Here is an 8,717-nt window from a genome sequence, read left to right as displayed (position 1 = left end):
AAAGCAGACAGGAGTTGCCGTGACTGCGTCCGTTCACAAACACAGAACATGGGGGTGTTGTTCACGCCAAGACCGTGAAAGGGAAGGTGGAGGCGGATGGAACAGGACAGAATGTTGGGAAAGCTCTTGACTGAAGCGAGAGTGGCGGCTGGAACTGCCCGGGTCCCTTCCCTCCTCCGAACCCGCACCCTCTCCCCGCATTTGACCTCCTGCGAAGTCGCATACACTTTCAGGCAATGTTGAAAGGGTCTCGCTCCATCTCCCCAGTTCAATTTAGGAGAGAAAATCCCTCCTCATGCCGGAGGAGAGCGAGTCGGAACCGAATTCCAACCCTGGAGGTCCAGGAGTTTCATTCCTCTGGCCTCCTCACGCCCCACCCTGTCCCTCCGCCGCCCCTCACTCACAACATTCGCTCTCACTTACAGACTTTTCGCTTCTGAATATGGTCCATTTCTGCGCTGTGAATTGAACGGTTCCCCTGATTTCCGTGGCCGTCTGCACCGCCGAGTGTTGCCGGCAGGTTTTCTGGCGTTCCCTTGGAGTCGGACCCCTTCCATCCTTCCCCGTTCATTTGCAATCGCCCCCGGGTTGACGGCGGCAAAGACGACCTTCCCGGCAGGGCGAAGAACCGACGCCTTGGCCGTGCGCTGGGGAGAAAGGATCCAGGTCCACTCCCGGAGGCCCCAACTTCACGCCGGATTGTGCAGTCACTTGGTTTCAGCGAAGGAGTTTAACTCCTACCAGGGTCGTCGAATCCCAGATCCCGGAAACCGGCCTTTCGGCCCAACATCCCCATGCTCACACTTTTTCTTTCCACCCCCATCCCATTTTAAGCATTCTCTGGACCATCGGTGCTCTGTGATGAGTGAGGGGTGGCTTAAGGTGGGATGGGGGTGGAAAGAAAAGGTTTGAAAACCCCTGTTTTAATCGTCCCTCATGGACTCCTTATGTGCACGGTTTCAGAACTCCAAAGGAAATGGGCTAATGACCATTTTTTCCCAGCAAAATATTTCACTAACAATTGGGTCCAGAGCAGAGGTTCTCAACCTTCCCTTCCCACTCACGTCCCACCTGAAGCAATCCCTGACTAACCACTCTCGAAAGCACTGACCTCGACCACTCCCATCAGGATCGCATGCCTTGCCTGTCCACGAGCCTGTTGAAATGAAGCGTCTGTATCTGATTCAACAGGCATTGGCCACCCTGGGTGTCAAAAAGCAACTTGCCCCCTTTGAAGTCCCTTCCCCTCACCTTCAGTTTAAGGCAGTGGTTCTTAACCTCACATACCGCCTTAAGTAACAGAGGTGACTCACCGTGACAGAGGTGCACCAAAGAAAAGGTACAAGGACTACCTAAAGAAATCTCTTGGTGCCTGCCACATTGACCACCGCCAGTGGGCTGATATCGCCTCAAACCGTGCATCTTGGCGCCTCACAGTTCGGCGGGCAGCAACCTCCTTTGAAGAAGACCGCAGAGCCCACCTCACTGACAAAAGGCAAAGGAGGAAAAACCCAACACCCAACCCCAACCAACCAATTTTCCCCTGCAGCCGCTGCAACCGTGTCTGCCTGTCCCGCATCGGACTTGTCAGCCACAAACGAGCCTGCAGCTGACGTGGACTTTTACCCCCTCCATAAATCTTCGTCCGCGAAGCCAAGCCAAAGAAGAACCAACCATAGAACCCCTATGGCACAGGATGGACCCAAAACAGCTGCCTGGGACAAAGAGTGGAGCATGCAGGCATCCCAGCCTGAGAGGCAATTTCAAACCAGAGTTGGTCTCTGGCAGTGAAACAGTAACAGGGGTACTTGGCTTGGAGAGGGTGAGGGAGTCCCCTGTCCCCAACAATACCGAATTGCTACGCATGTGCCCAATGCGGAAACGTACGGGCCCCAGGAAGCCTCAAACTGGACATCTGGCCACCCTGACAGCACCCCTCTGTGGTCTCCGCCCCAGGCAGGTGCCTAGTTGGTCTAATGCGACATGGCATGGTCACATGGCGTGGCAAGAGGTCCTTTGGCCCAGCTTGCCCATGCTGACCAAAACGTCCGGCCCACATTAGTGCCCACCTGTCTTCATTTATATCCCAAATCCCATTGAATCCATCCCATCCATATTGTTCTTAAATGTTGCAATAGCACCTGGCTCAACCACCTCCATACACCCACCACCTCTGTGTGAAAATGTTTTGGATGTTCCTTGTGCTCATTTCCAATTTCCATGACCTGAGGTGGATTTTATCTTTCAGTGTTTTGACTGTGTAAAATCAAGTGTAGGTTTAGGCCCCTTTATTGTCCTTGCATCACACCCAGGATATATTTAGTCTGGACTCCACTAGCCCAGTGAACCGATCAAGGAGAAGCAAAAGAGAGTCCATTCAGAGACACTGAGTGTCTGTGGATCTCACCATCTTCTTCGATGGTGCTGCCACTGGTACCCCCCCCCCCCCCCCCCCCCCACATTGACCAGCAGTGTCCCTGAGCTCCGGCCATCTGCGTCTCCCTCCCTCCTTGGCCCCCGGGTCACAACTCATGATACACTCGGGGAGTTGTCACTGCTCGAAGCCCTTCGGGGGACCTTTAGGGCACCAGCACCCTCATGGACCCCGGCCCCAATCTTTAGTTTCTACGGGCCCGTCTCCAGCAGCCTGCGGCCTGTTGGAAAATATGGCAGATGCCAGAAATCTGAGATAAAAAATGTTGGAAGTACTCAGCGAGGTGGGCACTTAACAGAGAAAGAGAAGTAGATTAAGGTTTGAGGCTGTGCTTCCAGCATCTTACTTCAGTGATGTGACTTCAGCTACGATGAAGCTTGAAAAACTATGTGAGGTCCAATGAGAATCCCCAAGGGAAAAACAAAGATGGCGTCGCTGCCGGAACTGCTGTAAAGGCAGCGCAGCCACTGGTGCGGACCCACGGAGAGCAGGGAGCAGTGACACTGTGCTACTCCACAGGGTTCTACTGCCCAGTCCAACTACAGACGGCTCCATACAGGTTTTAAACGGTCTGTTAGAGGAGCTGTTGGTGGATCATCTTAAAATCCTACGACCGCGGGGTCTGCACCCAAGATGTTCGGCAGAGGCCAGGAGGGATTGTCGACTCCAAGGCACAGGGCACCAGAAAATGGGGAGAAGGAGAAGCAGAGGAGATGACCTGTGGGATGGCGACCATGGCAGCGAACCAGTGAGGGGTTCTGCGGCTGAAGAACACACAGGCGGTAAGCTATTGGTAACTCAAGGCGGGGAACCCATGCAAGCTGCTGGCGACTGCAGTCAAGGGACTCACACCAGGCTGTGGACTGCTGGAGACTGGCTCAAAACTGGCCGATGGGGTACCAGGTATTGGAACAGGGATGCAAGAGGGTGCCAAGGGCTCTGATCATATTGGAAGTTTAGATCCGGACCATGATCTGCTGATGGTTTGGACTGAAGGCCGTGCGGCTACAGAGGCTGTGGGAGGGCTGGAGGCGTATCCACGGACACTCAGTCACTCTGGGGAGACTCTCTTTTGCTTCTCTTTCTCTGAGTGTCAGAGGCATCGGGCAATTTCTGGTGATGGCAAATATTTATCTGCCTTAAGAACATTTTGTATAGCATTACTTCTGTCTTATGACGTCAATAAAAGAATTTTGAATCTTGAATCATAGGATATACAGTTAGGGTTAGCAGAAGACCATTCAGCCCTTCGAGGCTGTACCACCATTCAGAGTCAGAATTTATGGTCATGAAATGTCACAAAATTCGTTGCTTTGTGGCAGCATTACAGTGTAAATATTGCTATAAATTACATTTCAAAATCAATAAATAGTGAGGTAGTGTCTGTGCTCAGACATCTGATGGCGGAGGGGAAGAAGCTGTTTTTGTACTGCTGGGTGTTTATCTTCAGGCTCCTGTACCTTCTTCCTAATGGTAGCAGAGTGAAGAGGGCACGGCCTGGGTGCTGAGGGTCCTTGACAATAGAGGCTGCTTTCTTGAAACACCACCTCTCGTAGATATCCTCGATGGAGTGAAGACCGATGCCAATGATGTCACAGGCCGAGTTAACCCTCTGGAGTTTTTCTTGTCCTAAGTGCTGGTGTCTCTGTACCAGACAGTGATGAAACCAGCCACAATGCCTGTAGAAACGTTTGAGAGGCTCAGATCTCCTCAAACTCCTCACCAAGTATCGCCGCTGGTGAGCGAGCCTTCTTCATGATTGCCTCGACATGGAGGCTCCAGGACAGATCCTTGTGATGTTAACATCCAGGAATTTGAACTTTCTCAATGAGAAACTGAGTCATGGACTCCAGATTTCCTCCTGAAGCCCACAATCAGCTCTTTGGTTTTGCTATTGTTGAGCACAAGGTTGTACCTTAATGAACTTGTTATTATTATTACATTTGGATAATTTAGTCGATCGCCCTTCCTGGGTAGGAATGGAACTGAATTTTTTGAAAAACTCATCTACGTTAGCAATTTTAGATTCTTTGTTACCCTTTTCCTTTTCTAAATTATCGGATAATCCGTTAACGAGACCTAGGCAGAGAATATGGGCACAATTTTGGATATCATAGTTTTTCTCTTGCCAGCCAAAATATACATATTCATTATTTTCACCTTTCTTGTTAGACACAAGTTTTACGGAGTGGAACAGATTAGGTGTAAAAGATTCCAAGAAACTTTTTATTCAGGATAATTTTCCTTCTTTCAAACAATTGACAGCAAATTTTAAACTTCATAATAGACATCTTTTTAGATATTTACAAATTAGGCACTTTGTCCAGTCCAAACTTTCTGATTTTCCTCAAATTCCTGAAATAAATTGTTCTTGATGGACCCAAGAACAGCCTCAGTGACTGGGATCAAGAATGAATGAGAACGGGATTTGAATATATCACTTCCAGATGAGCACCGGGGCACCGCCCTTCATTTGATTAATGAATCTTCATTTTGTGCATGACATTCTCTTTTACAATTTAAGGTGGTGCGTAGAATACACATGTCTAAAGTTAAAAAATTAGCTCGTTTTTAATCTGACATTGATCCACTATGTGATAAATGTGAAATCTTTGAAGCTTCACTGATTGATATGTTTTGGGAGTGCCCCAAATTAAATAAATTTTGGGAACAAATTACCCAAACTTTATCAGTGATTGTTACAATCAAATTAGAACCTTGTCCCTTAATTACTTTGTTTGGTTTTCCTTCAAACGAGGTTACACCCTCGACTTCAACCCAAAAAAGAATCTTAATTTTTACCTCGTTGAAAGCCAGACAAGCAATTCTGCTGACATGGAAAGATATTTCTTCACCCACTCCTATGCAATGTTTGGAGAAATATTTATAATAATTTATTGGATTTAAGAATGGCCTCAATGGCCAGGATTACGAACGATTGGGAGTGTGATTCTCGGACTAGGATTGGGATACAACTCTTAATTTGATCAATGAATCTTCATTTGTACACACATTGTTTGCTGCAATTTTCAGTGGTGCACAGAATACTTATGTCTAAAGTTAAATTAATTCATTTTTATCATGATATAGATCCATTATGTGATAAGTTTAAAATTTGCGAAGCTACATTGATCCATGGTTTGGAACTGTCCAAACTTTAAACATTTTTGGAAAGAGATTTTCCAAACTTTATCAATAATTCTTAAGACTAAATTGGAACCATGTCCTTTGTTTGCTTCATTTGGTTTATTTCTAGAAGAGAATATATCTCTATCGACAACCCAGAAGAGAACCTTAGTCTTTGATAGCCAGTCAAACAATTTTGAAGTGGAAAGATAAGGTTTCACTCACTGACATTCAATGGTGACATGATATCACAACTTATTTAAATTTGGGGGAAAAAAGGATCTAATATTAAAGATGCAAAGTGTGAATTTGATAAAATGTGGGGCTCATTCATGGATTATTATCACAATCTGAGGATTGAAGTGGTGTGGATGCCCCAGGGACTCCCTGCCTTGTGTCTGGGGGCCATTATTCGATTCATATTTACAGTTATCTACAGATCACCTTGTTTAGAGGGAGGGGTAGATTAGTAGGGATTTTTAAAAATTTCTCATTATTAAGACTAATAAGTAATGCGGGGGGGGGGGTTAAACCACAGATTACAGATCATATCATAGAACAACGTGATCACATCAGAGAAGCATAAAATATCTTATATAAGGGAATTTTACATGTATTATTTGTGTAATTTTGGTATTCAATATTGATTTTGGACATGATACAAGTTATGATTTAATTGTTTAATTATTATAATTGTAGATTTGATGTCCTGAATGAAATAAGTTAATGTAATAATTATGGCTATGGTTCTCATTTACAATTGATATGTGACATATGTATTATACTATTTGATTTATGTTATTGTTAATTTACCTTGTGTAAAGAGTTTTTGTTAATAAAAATATTTCAAAAAGGAAAGAAATTTGGAGATATAGCATTGAAAATGTCAAGGTTGAATTTGACAAGATGTGGGGCCCATTCCTGGATTGCTATCACAATTTGAGGATTTAGTTGTGTGAATGCTTTGAGGACTCCCTGTCTGATGTCCGAGAGTCGCGATTCGATCTATATCTACTCACTAGATGTAAGTTCACCCTGTTTAGTGGGAGGGGTAGGTTTAGCGAAAACCAGGCTATATTTCAGAAGACCTCTCTTGAAGCCAGCACTCAAGGCAACCATGAAGAAGGCAAACCATTGTCTCTCATTCCTGAAGAGTTTGAGGGGATCTGTAGATACACAGATACACAGTGGAGAGCATATAGGCTGGTTACATCACAGCCTGGTTAAAAGACCCCCATCACCCTGGTCACAACCTCCTCTCACTGCTCCCTTTAGGCAGAAGGTACAGAAACCTGAAGACCAGCACCTCTAGGTTCAAGAGCAGTTTCTTTCGAACAGCCATCAGGCTTTTGAAACCTCCCCCTTTTACACTAATCAGGGCCTGCTCCAACACCACAAAAAATCTATCTGCCCTATTACAAAGTCACATTTTCCAAGGTGAATATTGATTATCTATCCATCTTATTTATTTATTGTCATAGGCAGGATTACAGGAATGGGCACTTAATGCGTATGATGGGCCATGATAGTATTGAGGGACACCACAGTTGTTGACAGAATCACAGATGGCAATCAGGAAGCATACAGGAGGGAGATAGATCAACTAGTCGAGTGATGTCACAACAAGTCAAAACATGATGCTGGATAAGATCGGCAGGTCAAACAATGTCCATTATATTGCAAAGATAAAGATACAGAACCATTGTTTCAAGCTTGAGCCCTTACTTTATTTTTTAAATATTTGTATTAATTTTAATAGAAAAAAAATCCCTTAGACATGATTTCTTACTGATTACATAATTAAATTAAATTCATAGTATCTACATAACATATCTTTCTTTGGCTTGGCTTCGCGGATGAAGATTTATGGAGGGGGTAAATGTCCACGTCAGCTGCAGGCTCGTTGGTGGCTGACAAGTCCGATGCGGGACAGGCAGACACGGTTGCAGCGGTTGCAGGGGAAAATTGGTGGGTTGGGTTTGGGTGTTGGGTTTTTCCTCCTTTGTCTTTTCTCAGTGAGGTGGACTCTGCGGTCTTCTTCAAAGGAGGTTGCTGCCCGCCGAACTGTGAGACGCCAAGAGGCACGGTTTGAGGCGAGATCAGCCCACTGGCGGTGGTCAATGGGGCAGGCACCAAGAGATTTCTTTAGGCAGTCCTTGTACCTGTTCTTTGGTGCACCTCTGACACGATGGCCAGTGGAGAGCTTGCCATATAACACGATCTTGGGGAGGCGATGGTCTTCCATTCTGGAGACGTGACCTACCCAGTGCAGTTGGATCTTCAACAGCGTGGATTCGATGCTGTCGGCCTCTGCCATCTCGAGTACTTTGATGTTAGGGATGAAGTCGCTCCAATGAATGTTAAAAAATACATATATAACATGGTATCTACATAACATATATAAATTGCAATACAGAATATAAACCATGATTATCAGGTGACATAGCTTGCTCAAAACCTCACATTCTGATGTTAATTAGGAAATAATGATAGAATTAAGAATCCCATATAGGGATTCTAAATCTTCATCCTATTCTACAATGCGATCACTATTTACTGTTTGCTATAGTCTAGTTTCCTCTAGAAATAAATAAATAAATAGATGGGTAGATAGATAGAAAGTTAGATAGATAGATAGATAGATAGATAGATAGATAAAGAGAAATGAAACCCCACCCCAATCCTACCCCTTCCACTAAACAGGGTTAACCTGCATGCATTGGTCATCCTTCAGTTTGAAGAAGACACATTGTTCATCTGTGGACATGAAGGTGACTTTGCCGCCCCATTCTGGATTCATCATAAGGTTGTTTCAGGTGCTTCAGGTAGGATTAATTTAGAAATTAAATCTACTAAAAAACTCTCCTTTATTGAGCACCTTTACCTTCTAGATTATCGGATCATTTTGTTCTCAGAGATACGTTGAGAATTTGATTTCAATTCAGGAAACATTTTGGATCCCATTGATTCTGATTAGTTAGTCCTATCTTAAAGCAATTATTTTTCTTCCTCCAATGGTCTAACTTAGGCATCCAATCTTTCTTGAATCTTTTTATCGACCATAATCTTGCCTCTTTCGAACAACTATCTGGTAAATTTAATATACCCAGATGCCATTTTTTTCCATTATTTACAGGTTATGAATTTTTTGAACTCT

The sequence above is a fragment of the Narcine bancroftii genome, chromosome 2, assembly GCF_036971445.1.
Source record: "Narcine bancroftii isolate sNarBan1 chromosome 2, sNarBan1.hap1, whole genome shotgun sequence".
In the NCBI taxonomy this organism is placed as follows: Eukaryota; Metazoa; Chordata; class Chondrichthyes; order Torpediniformes; family Narcinidae; genus Narcine; species Narcine bancroftii.
The sequence above is the reverse complement of the archived record's forward strand: the minus strand, read 5'-3'. Positions refer to the sequence as shown.